The sequence below is a fragment of the Pinus tabuliformis genome, chromosome 3_1 (assembly GCF_031772625.1).
Source record: "Pinus tabuliformis cultivar Carrire ecotype Pingquan chromosome 3_1, CPIR1, whole genome shotgun sequence".
Taxonomy (NCBI): Eukaryota; Viridiplantae; Streptophyta; class Pinopsida; order Pinales; family Pinaceae; genus Pinus; species Pinus tabuliformis.
In genome coordinates, this window is record NC_142301.1 from 372,306,814 (window position 1) to 372,321,649 (window position 14,836).

Below are 14,836 nucleotides of genomic sequence, written 5' to 3' on the forward strand. Positions count from 1 at the left end.
GTGAAGAGTCTGCTTATACTGAGACATCCGACCTCTCGTATTGCCAGGGTCTGAAACTAAGTCTCTCCACTCTTCCATCTCTTCCTCAAAATCTTCTTCCTTCACACTATCTTCCATTTCATCAATTATTTTCCTAGTGCCATCATCTGTGTCCCACATGTAGGCTCTAGCTGCTTCCTGCACTGTCTCGTCCATGGGACGACGACCCAGTCTTTTGCCAAGGGTATCGCTTACCGGGGGGAGCGGGCTATTATTTGTCCTTCCTCTGCGTCCCCGACCATGACCTCGGCCTGTCCTTGCCATGTTGCTGCTTCCTTCTATCTGTTCACAGGACGAACAGTAATGAGTCAGGATGAAATCATCTTCCAACCGAATTCCCATAAACTCTGGTGTTTTCTATCTATCTTCCCTGTCTCATCTGTGCCTGCATTCCCCTATTCCCAAATATCCTGGTGGGTTATGCCGTCCCTTCTCCCTATTCCCCCACGCCTTCTTCTCACTCAAGTTTCTGATACCGGTGTCTTTATCACTTCCTTGGTCTCTCTCTTTAGTTTTGTTTTCCCCTACTCAAGGTTTCCCCGGTATGGAAAACCCATGAGTCTACCTATCAGAATTTTGTGAATTCTCTCCCCTCCTCCCTTGTATTCTGGCTCCCCTCCCTTTCCTGTTAATGATCCCCCCTTGGGTGGTCTTTTCCTTCTTTCTAGAATTCGTGCCCGGTTCACCTTCCCAAGCTCGCTCTCTTCCACGACTCAGGTTTCCCTCCCCTATCCGGACTCCCTGCCTGGTTAATCTTTCCAGACTATCCAACCTCCCATCCTCCCTATCACTCTCTTTGTCACCCTTTATGTCCATGGCTCTGGGCTCAGCCTGCCTCTTCCTGTCCATATCTATACCCCCTCCCTTATCCTGCCTTAGAGTCGAACTACCAGGCTCTTCCTTCCGCCGAGTCCCATACTGATTACATAACAGAATATCCTCACCGAGTCTTGCTTTGTCCCTCATACCCCTGGTTCTAACCCCCCTAGACATTCTGCAATTGGCTATTCGAATTACAGAGTATAGGTAGTATACATACCCGAAATTTCACTTCCTGAACTCTGGATGATTGCTTGTCTTCCTCGTCCCGCTCCTTCGTCTTTTCTCTCTCCCACTAACCTTCCTTTCTGTCTTACTCCCCCTTTCATACCTCCTACCACCACCCTGCTGTCCCATCCTTCCTTCATCGACGTCCTTCCCACCTCTCCTCGTCCTGACATTCCTTATGCCACTTCTCTCACCCATTCGGTGGTACCTCTCCATGTTCCTCCTTTTGCTCATGCGAGCTGCAGTGAGCAGCCCTCACTCCGACCATCTTCTGACATCGCCATTATGGCTCTTTACTTCCTCCATCACCCCGATCGGGGGATTATTTTATTATAATATTAATATTATTAAATTTAATATAATATTCAATTGGCTAGATTATAATATATATTAATATATCACGATTGCACTGAGAGGAATATTCTACAACCCAGTATGACCTCGGTGTATAAGTATGTCACGTTCTCAAAAAATAATAAAAATAATTTTTGCTAATGTTAGCCAAAACATTCCCTTGAATATTAAATTATATATAACTTGAATTTTTAGATTATATATAACTTGTTTTAATCTTATTAACGGAATAAGATTAATTATTAAAATAAAAATGTATTATTATATATAAATTGAATGGATAAGAAATTATCTCATGTGTTTAATAGATGTTTTATCATATACGTGAAAAAGGTTGATTCAACATAAAGAATCAAAAAATCTGCTCCAAAATCTTTTAATATTTCTTTTAATTAAATATTTGTAAAATGAATATTTACAAGGAAAAATCATATATATTAATTTCATGTAGTTTAATTATTAATTTTGTTATCATGCCATGTAAAAACATCATTAAATCTAATATTGATATTAAAAGATTAATATTAATATTTTTTTTCCCATGGAAAGAAGTCGTAATTTCTATTGATATATAAGAAATTACATTTTGTAGATGCTAACGCATATGCATATGGAGGCAGAGTTGCCTGTCAAGTTTCATGTACTTTGACCAAAAAGAGAAAAGATGTTGTTATGTCTCCACGCAGGGAGTCTGCTATCTACTGTACTGTGTCTATGCCTGCTTGCGAGCATAGAATGAGCAAGATCAAAATTATATTTGTCTCTTCACAGAGAGAGATAAAACTGAGTATCAAAAAACTAGATAGTGACCAGAGTCCTATTTGTGTGCCAAGAAAGTAAATATATACATATTATATACAAGATAATCAGAATAGATATAGGGCTTATAGCCCATTGTCCCTGGGATCCACAAATGGTCTGTGGTAATGTTGGTGGTAAGTCCCATCAATTTCATCCTGTATCACCCAGTCATTTCCTTGTCTAAGCACTGCCTCTTTGGATAGATGATCTGCCCCTATATTTTGCTCCCTGTAAATGTGGCGACAGACAAAGGAGTCAAAAGATGATATCAATCTTTTTGCTTCTTCTAAAATATGCCACAATGAATATGCATTACAGTGTGATGTATCATTCAACCAATTGCAAACGATTTTAGAATCACCAAACAGTTGTAGATGTCTGCAATGTTTTTCCAATGCAAAATGAATGAGATGTTTTGCAGTACTGAGTTCAGCAAAATTATTAGTTCCCCTGCCTAAATTTATTTGGATCTTGAAGCAATGTTTATCATTAAGTTAGAGAATGGCTCCGCCACCACATCCTGCCTCCTGTGCAGAGCCAATAAAGTATGCCCAAGGCTTAGATTTTTCGATGATTTCAGGTATGATGGAACAGGGGGGGGGGGGGGAGGTATTGGAATCCTCCTCAGGAAGAAGATCAAAATCAGCAATGGTATGGAGCAAGATGGCAGGCCAATGGGGGGATCTGTGATTGAAAATAGAATGGTTTCTGGCAATCCATAATGACCAACAAACAAGAAGAGGCATGTTTCTGGATTTTCCATTTTGGTTTTGACACCATGTACTCTATGCATCCTGAATATTGTGCCCATGCCAGTTATTTAAGGATGGATAGTGTGTGATGATGGAATTCCAATGTTCCTTAGAGGTGGGGAAATTTAGGAAGAGATATTCTGTACTTTCTTCATCATTGCGACACAGGTGGCACAAAAAAGGGCCATGATAAGATCTTTTTATCAAGTTTGTCCCTGTTGGGATCTTGTCAAAAAGGATGTTCCACATCAATAAGCGAGTACGGGGGGCCGCCTTAAGCTTCCAAAGCAGTTTCCAGGTCGGGTTAATGATCTAAGGCTTGTATGGTTCCATTAGTCTGATATATCCTTCTTTCGGAGAATATACACCATGTTTGGCAAAGGCACAAATGATCTCATCTGGTCCTTTAGTGAGATGGATGTGTGCCTGCGTAAGAGCATTCGTGTACTCCTGCAAATCCTGCTGCCACTGAACAGGGATGTCCAAATCAAGAGTCGATTTCCATGCCTGCTAAAGAAAGGAGGAATTGGTATTGTCACCTATGTGTTTGATGTGGGTGATACCCTTGCTGTTCAGATGCCTTATCAAGTCTGCTGGTAGTCTGTGTGCATTACCACAACCTACCCAAGGGTCCGTACTGATACGAACAGCATTTCCCTCCTTAATACGCCACGTAATGCCTTCACGTAGGAGTGGTAGTGCACTTATGACCGCCTTCCAAATGTTGGATATGTTGTTACTTGTATTATGCTGTATTCTAAACTAGTCCATCAGGTTCATGGGCCAGATATACTTCACTTGTGCAACCCGGGACCAGAGACTGTTAGTGGTGATAAGTTGCCAGCCGAGTTTTGCCGCCAGAGCCTTGGAAAATAGATCAAGTCTTTTGATGCCCCATCCTCCCCATCTCTTGGGCTTTGCGATTGTGTCCCATTTGACCCAGGCGAATAGTCTACCTGGTTGATTACCCTTCCATAAGAATCTGCAGCAAATGCTTTGTAGTCTGTTCAAAATACCTTTCGGTATCCAAGCCAGGGTCATCCAGTAGATTGGAGTGGCTTCAATCACAGCTTTAATGAGGACCAATCTACCTGCACGGGATAGATATTTATGGTACCATACCTGAAGGCACTTTTCCACTTTCGCAATAAGCCACGTCCAGTCCGCTATCCTGTATCCCAGAGGCTTTAACCTAAAGCCCAGGTATTTTAGACCATCTGCCAGGTTCAGTGAGGTGAAGGGGAAGCGCTGTGATGTATATATAATCTCATGCTGCGTGCATCCAAATGTAGTAATCGTAGATTTACTATCATTTATTTTCATCCCAGTAGCCTGTTGAAAAAGATTGAAGATGTTCTGGAGGATCGTGGTGTCTCCAATGCTGCCATTTAAGAAAATGAGTATGTCATCAACAAACAATAGGTGGGTGAGGAAAAAATTCTCAGATATCTTGATGCCTGTCAGTTGATTTCTATCTCGAGCAGATATGATAGTCCTACTTAATCCTTCCATGATAAGTAAAAAAAGTAAGGGAGAGAGTGGACATCCTTGCCTGAGTCCTCTCTCCGAGATGAAGAAAGATGTAGCTTCCCCATTTAATAGCATGCTGTATGATACGTCTTTTATGCAGCTCATGATCCATTTAATATATGCATAAGGAAAGCCTAAGTGAGTCAGCAACAGTCTGATGTAGAGCCAATTTGCTCTATCAAAGGCCTTTGAGAGGTCCACCTTTAGAATCATACCTTTCTGCTTCTTCATCTGCATGGTGTGGAGGAGTTCTTGAGCTGTGGCAATGGCCTTGTGTATCTGTCTATGCTGAAGGAAGGAAAACTATTCAGAGGATGTGTTGTGAGAGGATGGGCTTTAGGCGTTTGACAATGATCTTTGCTATAATCTTGTACAGACAGTTAGAAAGGGAAATGGGGGAGAAATCATTGAATGAGGAGGGATTGTTAGATTTCGGAATAAGGGCAATGAAGGTGGATTTGATGGCCGAGGATATTCTGCCACTCCTTCTGCAATCAACCACAATTTTGAGTAAGTCATCTCCCAGGATTTCAAAAAAAGCTATGTAGAACTCTATGGTCCACCCACTCAGGGCTCTTGTCTTTCTTGAACCATTTTATGGTTGCCTCAAGTTCTTCCTTCAACACTTCATTCATCAGGTCCTCTGAGTCTTCCTTTTGAACAAAACTGGGGAAGTGTTCAACAACCCGCATGACTTCCATAATATTCACAGCTCTAGGCACCTTGTAGATGCTTTTGAAGTGCTCAATGGCTAATCTAGCCAGGTCTCGCCGTGATGATACTAAATGACCCTGATCATCGCTCAGTTCCCAAATGGTGTTAATGGCTTTTCTCCCGTTGGCAAATTTATGAAAGAACTTGGTGTTGTCATCTCCTTCAGTGAGCCATATTGCCCTGCTCCTGAGCCTCCAACTTTCTTCTCTTTCCTTCAGAATTTGGGAGTGCTTCGTGATGAGGGAGGTATAGAGCTCTTTACTCTCAGGTGTGAGGAAAGTGCCATTAGAGGTGTCCTCCTGTGCGGAAATGGCCTTCTCTACCTCCCTCAGAGTGTTGTCATCATTCATTCACTTCTGTAGAGCCCAAATTTTAGAGATCCTCTTAAGTTCTGTCAATTTCCTGATAAAGCCTTCAGTACGATCCTTGTGGTTCAGTATAGGGTTGGTTTGCCAGTAATTAGAGACCATCTGAATATAAGAAGGATCCTTGAGCCAAGAGGCATTGAATTTGAAGGGGCTCCTAATATTCTGGTTAACATTGGCTAGTTCCAAATAAATAGGTTGATTATCAGAGATGCCTCCAGTACCAACCCATTGTCAAATGCAGGGAAGACTGCTAAGGAAAGCTTCTTTGGAGAGAAATCTGTCAAGTCTTCTACCAAGGCTGTGGTCAACACTACAATTGTTTGTCCAAGTATACTGAATTCTAGCAGATGGAATGTCCACCCACTGATGTTCTTCAAGTAGGGTGGAAATGGTATCAGATAAGCCGTCTACTTGGGCCAAGTGACCCCAAGATTCACTGAAACCCAAAGAAAGTTTAAATCCCCTCCTAGAATGATGTTGTCTACTTGAAGTAGTTATGAGTCCAGAAAAGATCTCCAAAAGCTTGCCCTGTCCACACAAGGACCATATACATTCATAATACGGATTTCAAACTCAAGAGCGCGGGCAAAAATATCCATGCCTATGAATCCCCTACCTCCCCAAATGTTCCTGATCTCCATAGCTTTATTACACATACCTATAACAACACCCCCAGATCTCCCAGACACGTCCAGGGCATGGAAGGTCCAATTTGGCAGCCAAGTATTTAGAGTAGAAATGAGAGATTTAGCTGAGCAAAGTGTTTCTTGTAGAAATATAATGTCCGGCTGGGTCGAGGTGAGCAATATTCTGAGTGCTAGTTTTTTGGTCGTACTAGCGAACCCTCTACAGTTGAAGGATAGGATTTTCATGTAGGGTGAGTCTGAAGGCCATTCCTAGCTCTAAGGGCCCTGAAAATGGTTTGTTGTCGCCCAAAGGAAACTTCTTCTCCCGCTGTGTGTCTGGCTTTAGTAAGTCGAGATGGTCGGCCCCTTGAGGGTTTATGGGAGACAGGGGTAATCTCAGGGTCCAGACCAATCGCATCATGTCCTCTCTCCTTAGATCTAGAACGGAGAGAGTATTGGGGGGATGCAGAGGGGGAGGGGATGGAAAGAGAAGGGAGGGAGGATGTTGACAGAGATGGGATGCTGGGGGAGGTGGTGGGAGGGGGGAGGGGAAGGGAGCAAAGAAGGGAGGAGGGGGGAGCATGACCCCAGGATCTAATCAACAAGGAGACCGAGGGAGATAAAGAAGGGGGAGATGTACAATTTTATGAATGAAATGCAATAACATCAGATATGCTAGGCACAGGAGAAGAGTGAGAGGAGGATGAAAAAAACATACCCGACAGCGAGTTGATCTCCTGTGCAGGTCCGGTACACGCAGGAGGAGGAGGCGATGAAGGGTTTGAAGCTGAGAGACCCTTATCAGCACCCTCTTTATCAGGTGTGCCCTAGGAGTCCCCTGCAACCTTGTCGTTCTCCTCTGGTTCAATATCTTTATCCGGCCTTGAGGAGTTTCCCTTGGGAAGCTCAGTCTCCAAGCCCTGTGCAGTATCTATGATCTTATGTAGGAGGGGGCAGTCCCTGTATAAATGCCCCACTTTGTGGCATCTGTGACAGCGATACAGAATGCCTTCATAGTCGATGATCTGTTTGTGGGATGTGTCCCTCCATTGTATAGTGATGTATTCCTGTAGGCCGCCCCGGGTGTCAAGATTGATAAGAATCTGAGCATATGCCATCATGCCCGTGTGTTGATAGGACTTGTCGTAATCCATGTAGGAGCCTATAGCATTTCCAATCCGCCAGAATATGTCCTCAGACCAGTATTGCAGGGGGAGGTCGGGGAGCCGAATCCAAACTAGTTCGATACCTACTTGCTCTGTCTCAGGATCGAAAAGCGGCGTCTAGCACTTCAGGAGAAGTGGGGCATGTTCAAAGTGCCAGTAGGAGGACAAAACCTAGTTGGTGTGATCAGCACGAGTGAACCTCAATGCGAACCATCCCCTCACAAAAGTTTGCACGAAGGGGATGTCAACTAGATGGTGACCCCAAACCTCTATTGCCCAAGTCTTCAAGTGAGCAGCCGTGTAATTCCGTCCTCTAATGCGCCCAACCAAGACTCTGTCAATGAAGTCCATAGTCTCTCCCCACTGAATGTCCTCTTCTAATCTGAGAAAGATATCATCTGCCTTGGACTTGTAGCACTTGTACTTCTTAGACCCCTGTGAAGGTGGCAGGGTCGGAACCCGACTCGGGGGAGAACCAGAAACTGCCGGGGGAGGGTTAGGTTGGACAAGGAAGGGTTAGGGTTGCCCCCGGAAACAGGGAAAGAGCTGGTGAGAGGCAGGACGGCGGTAAAACTGCTGGAATGAGGAGAAATGGAGACCTTAGGGGTAATGCCAGCAGAAACGATGGTTACCGAAGGTTAGGGTTCAAACAGCTGAAGACGAAACCAAGGGTCGCCGGGGAGTGTGTGGGGGTGGAAAGCGATGGCCAAGTAGGCGGGTCATCCACAAGGACCACAGGTTGAGACCATGACGGTTCCACAAAGGAGTATGAAGAATAACATCCGGTGAGGCTAGAGCTATACATACCCTTTGATGTGGAGAAAGTGGATCACCAGATGGATACCCCCTCCAGCGGGTCTTCAGAGTAATCAACGGTATCGAGGTCGTCCATGACGACAACTGCTTCTAGGAATGGTGGACACCTCGGATTGCAGGAATGACAGAGAGAAAAACCAAAGCTTAGAAACGGACAGTTGAGGCAGGGTGGAAACAGAACTGTTGACGGGTAGATGTCCGGGAGATAACAAAATAATAATAACCCCCCCTGAAGCCCCAACAGGTCGAATAGTGCGCAGAAAATAGGGAAGTAATGGACAATGCACGACAGCAAATGGCGAAACAGGTTACCGGTGGCCTTCCATGGTTACTGTAACCTGTAGTAAAACTGAAACCCTAACCAAAACCCTCGCGAGCCATCCTCATGAGAGGAGCTTGTTTCAATCTCTCCCTCTATCTCATTCTCATATAATATTAATATTAATATAATATTAATATTATTAAATTCAATAATTTATATTAATACAATATTCAATTTAATATAATATTCAATTTTTTATATTATAATAGATACTAGTTGAGATCCATCTAACACCAGATCTATCATGAACCGAGAGGGATCAAATCCCTCGAGGTGCAAACCTTATTATTCGAGTGTAGAATTTGAGGAAAGGTTTTCACCTCTAGAGATGTGATCCCTCTCAGAGCATGATAGATCCAATGTTAGATGTATCTAAGATGGTGTTATCTGAGTGTGAGATCACTATTTCAAGACTTGTTTGCGTGTCTTGATCTCTCTTGCTTCTATGATCCCACACTTAGTCTATTTCACTATCATTGCAACCTGCTAATCATTCTCCCTTGTGGAACTGTGCACTACGTAGTCTTAATTCACAATAAAGCATCCTCTGCCTCTTGGAACTATGCACTATGCAGTCCTAGAGCACAGTCTCACTCAACTGTAAACTAAGCAAACTTGAAGTCTGGACCATGGCTTTGGCTGCTTAGCCCCATCAACTGCATAATTCATGATTCCTTCTACCATGGATTGTGCATTGTGTAGTTGCAGTGGATGGTGGAGCCTCCATGTCTCACTAATTTACAAAATTGGGAAGTTTCCTTGTTATAGGATATTTTTTCTCATTTTATCAATCAACCTCCTAATTGGATCATTCACATCTTATTCCCCCTTTACATCATCATTGAAAAAATCCCTATGCATGACTCTCTCATTCCCTAGAGTTTCTGCCCTAAACTACATCATCTGAGCTAGTTATAGGACCAACACACCCTGGCCTCTTGTTGGAAAACATTCATCTACAGGTTTCTCCACTTTGGCTTTCATTTATCACCTATAGGTTGCTCCCCTTTGAACCTATGTTGGTTCTATAAATTTAGGAAAAAGAGAGAGAATCCCAAAGCCTCCATTTCTAGAAGCTTCTAGGATCTCTTGTAACCATTTACCTCAAATAAAACCTTCAAATCCTATCCTATCCTACCTTGGAGTTTCCATCCCTTATCCTTAGATCTCATCCTCCCATCAAGAGTGGCTCTCAATCCCAAGATTGGTAAAAGTATAAGAACTCCCAACTAACCTCACTCCTCTATATATTTACAACATTCCATATGCAAGGCGTTGGATTTTGGAGAGTGATTCTACTAATGAGCCTCCTCATTGGGTAATTATATGGGCCTTAATTCACCTCCTAGCTTAGTCAAACCAACTATTCTCATAAATTATTTCATGCTTTTGATTATATTTTGTTTATGAGGTGAGTTAGAGTTGGATATTTTTCTTTGTGGTCTAATGTGCATTTAATGCAGGATTAAAGGATAAAATCAAGGAATTTTGGCAAAGACCAAGGTCAAAACTCGAATGGGACAAGGGAGAGGGATTATAGGAGGTAAATCCTCCTCATTTACTACCCCTCCATTCAAATATTCCTCCATCAACTCGGAGTGCAAACAGCCAAATCATGAGGACTAGAAGGCAGTCAAGCAAGTGAGAGACAAAGCACCAGTTTATCTCGAGTTTGGGAGCCCAACCTCCCTAATTTTAAGGAAGTCATTGGAGACTTTCATATGTATAAGTAGAGAGGCCTAGGACCTCAATAGGATTCAGATTTTCATTGTAAAACTCTACTCTATTTTCGAGTTGCAATACTTGTGACAGTTCTTTTGATGTAATTTGTTGTTTTGGTAATAAGAATGAGTTTTGTTTTGAGCCAGCACTGAGTTAACTTAGAGGGTTGAAGCTCTTGGGTTAGGGCCCAACCCTAGAACCCAAGGCGCCTCTTGATTTTACATGTATGTTTAGTGTAGATTCATAGTTTAATTACTAATTTTCTTATTAGATGCATTTTCGTTACAAGTAGTGTAGATTATATTGGTTGTGTGATAGTTTGCTTCCATTTGTGCCTTATTGCAAGTAGCAGGTTATCAAGGAGAAAAAGGATCACCACAAGGTTTTTAGAAGGTGTCTCGGCCTCACTTCCTCCCTCTGGGACCATGACTTGAGGAAGGGACCCTTAAGCAACCCCAAAAACACAGATTTCTAGTTCTTTTATGAGCTTTGGAGTTTGATGTCTTTAACTTAGTATTTGGTTAATGTTGCAAGGTAGATTTCATTGTCATATTTTCCATCTCCACTTCTGCAGTAGATCTCACTCATGCTTTCATTCCCTTCAGCAACTTTCTTCATGCATAATAAAGGCAGTTGATTCATTAGTTCTGCTTTTCTAGTTTATGAAAATGTATCTTGTTGCATGACTTTTTGGAAGACACACATGTTTTATGTAGAGAAGGTGCTTCAGGAGGAGACCAAGACTTCAGAGCCAGCAGCCACCTTCCACTTCATCCACCTTAGCCATCCCTTGTCTCCACCATCACCCTCACTAGTTTTTCATCATTTTTCATTGAAATTCTCCTAAACACATTGAGCAAATCTAGCCATCTCTTATCTTCGATATTGACTCCTGAGTGCTCCTAGAACTTCTAACACTCCATTCCACCCATCACACACCTTTCTTAAGCCCACCAACACCTCCAACACCTCACAATTAGCTCTTGATTATATCCTGTAATTCCTACAGGATCATCGTGTAGGTTTCTAGTACATCCTATAGGTTTTCCTGAAACGACCTGTTTTGAGGCCGAATTGATGGGAAACCTTGAGGAAGTCACAAAAAGCCTCCTGGGACCTCTCCACACCATCCAACCACTTCATAAACCTTCCAACCATCCTCAAACACCTTTGATCCACCTGTCACATCCATAAGAACAATTAGTTTGCATACTTGATTTTGCCTAAAAAGACCAAAAAAGTGAAAAGAGATTAAATTAGTTTAGTTTCTTTACTTACACATTAGTATTGTATGATGCTTTTTACTTCTACAACTTATATGGTAGCATTTTTTTATTGTTGAATTAACATTTCTGCTTAACATAGCTTCTTAAATGGTTAATTAGCATATGGTGTGGTTTAGCATTACATGTTGGATTTCTCCATTACTGCAGTAGAGTAACTCTCTTAGAGTATATTTGCCTTTCTTCCATCAAAGAATCAAGCTTCTTTCGACTCTATAGAATTCTGGATTGGAACCCCAGTGGTCTCTCGCCAGCTGAACATTGACAAAAGGTAGAACCATCACTTTTACTTATGCATACAACACTGTCACCTCCAAGTTTGTATGAACCTCGGGTTGATAAGTAAAGATGGTAGCCGAGGAGTCGCAACATCCTTGCTGAAATACTAGCGCTCATCACTTTTTGGCGCCGTTGCCGGGGAGGTGTCTGAGTAGAACGTGATTACTGCTTTCTTTTCTTCTATTTCTTGTCTTCAATATTCTGCCATTAGTTTATTTCTGCAAAAGTAATCTAGTTGTTTCCTTTCTTTCATTTTGCATTGTCTGCTTTCATTTCCATTTTGCAAGTAAGATTTCAATTCAACAAGTAGCTTTTTCATTCTGTCAGTAATCTTCATTCAATCAACAATTTCAATTCTGCAAGTACTTTCCAAGTTAAAAAAAAAAAATACAAAACCAACCCAAAAATATTTCCTTTCATGCCTCATAGGAATAGGGACAACTTAGGGAAATTTTTGCCAAATACCCCCACTACATCCAATAGCCAACCTTCTCTCTTCTTCGGTGGTTGTGAACTGGAGGAACCCTTAGGTGAGCAACCTGACATATTTGAAGAACCTACAGGGGAAGAAGAAGAAGAGGAACCCATTCCTATTGAACCAATGGCTAAAAACCGAAATGACAAAGGGAATAGAGAGAGTTAAGGGTGCCTTCCCCATCAGGGAAACCAATGGGGACACTAAGATGAAAAACATAACCCCTCTACCCTACCTCATTTCGATGGCCTGACCGACCACAGAGGACCCCAAAACTTTCCTATTTGAGTTTTTTGTTGTATGCCAAACCTATGGCTATACAGATGATAAGAAAAAGTTAAAACTATTTCCATCTACCCTCAAGGATGCAACATTGCATTGGTTCATGGGTTTACCTAGAGATAGCATCACAACTTGGGCTCAGATGCAGCGGGCCTTTAACAACAAATATCGGGACTACTGTCGGTCAAAGGATACTAAAGAAGAATTTTTCAGGCTAACCATAGGCAATGATGAATCTTTAGAAGACTACGAAGAAAGATTCCAACTTAGTTACAAAAGGGCCAGGTGTACACTTGACCTTGAGTCACTAAAGCTGGTCCTACTTAGGGGAGTAAGAGAAGATCTTCTCGATACCTTACGTTTGTTAGCAGGAGGAGATATCTACCAATTTCCCTATGAGGATATCAAGACTATCTTTAGAAACCATTCTAGGGCAGCCAGGAAAAAGGGTAGGGGTAGTAAACCTATGCCCAGTACATCATCTTCCGACACATCCATCAAGGGTGAAATTGGAAGCATGCTGGAAGATTTCAAAAGTGAGATGTTGCAGCCCTTGCCTTGCAAATGGACACCATGAACATTAAAAGGAAGTAGAAGAAGCAGAGAGAGCCTTGGCCATCTTTTGTCCTAGATGCACCAAGAGGCTCCTAGGAATGAATGCCCATTGAACTCTATTGAAATTTACTCAGTCTGTGAAGAAAAGCACTCCATAGACAAGTTCCCTTCTTTACCCAGACTTAAAGCTGTATATCAAGGAGCTGAAGGGGTCACTGAGCATCTTTGCTACATTAACCAAAGGAGACCTCTTGGGCCTAGACCATACCAGCAGGGCATGCAAGGGTCATCCCATGCATATTACAGCCCCAACCAAACCACAACTATAACTTCTTAGGGACCCCATGCTCATCCTTCCTGGTCTACACCCCCTCCTTGGTCCTATGCATCTCAGTATCACTCCTAGCCAGCCAACCAATCATTTCAACCTTATGCTCCACCACAACCTCAGTGGAATACACCACTCCAGGGGTGGAGGCCCTGATACAACAATGCTCCAACTCTATTGCCTCCACCACCTGCCCAACCACAGCTCATACACTCTGCTCCACCAAAGCAACCCCAAATGCCTACCCAACAAAATCTGAACCTGAACAACATGAAGGCTTAGCAAGTATGCAATGGAGAGATATTATATCTAGCTTATGCTATGGAAATCCAGGAGATTAACCTAATATTTGAGAGAGTTCTGTAGGATAACCAACCTCCACCTCGAATTAGGGAGGTTGAGGAAGAAAGAGAGGAAAACAACCTTAAAGTAAATCCACCCTTTCCTTAGAGATTAGCCCAACCACTCCAACCTACCTGAGAAGAGACTGAACTTCTAGGAGAATTGAAAAATCTATGTGTAAAGATCCCACTTCTTTAGGAAATAAAAGATGTCCCCATTTACAATAAGTTGATTAAGGAGAGGTGCGTGAAAAAGGGATGCCACTACCATTAATGCCATTAGGCAGCTGTTTGACTTAATGCTAGGGCAGGTAATATGTCAAAAATATTTGGACCTTGGAAGCCTTGTAGCAAATGTGCACATCAATGGCACCATTGTCCCACACACTATGATAAATCTTGGGGCTGCCATTAATGTGATGACCAAGGACACCATGCTCAAGCTCAACCTTGCAGATCGTTCCACAATAACCTCTGAGGGAATTGTGGAGGATGTGATGGTCTCCATTGACTCGTAGGAGTACCCTGCAGATTTCCTTGTTCTCCACCCTAAGGCTAAGCTTACTGTTTACCCTCTCATCCTTGGGAGGCCATGGTTGGCCACTGCCGATGCTTACATTAGTTGTGGAGCTTGGAATATGACCATCAAGAATGGGCACATGTCCAAGCAGTTAGTCCTATACCCTCCTTCTCAACCTTCTCTAGAGCATGACTTAGCTTTATGGTTGGAGGAGGAGGAAGAAGATGAAGTTTATTCCGCCAAACTTTATGCTTTGGAAGCAACCATGGGAGGAGGGCAACAAGATGAGGATGACTTGATTGAACACTTACTCCAAAGTCCGACTCCCGGTTCATTACCCTTAGAAGAAGAAGTAAATGGAACCCAGAACAATCATCCAATTGACTTATGCTTGGCCGATTCCAACCCACTCCGTGTCAAAACCGTAGAATTCGGCCCTGAGAGAACCTTGAAAATCAATCCATCTCTTTCTGCTCTCAAAGAGGAGAAGCTATGAAACATGTTAAAGGAAAATAT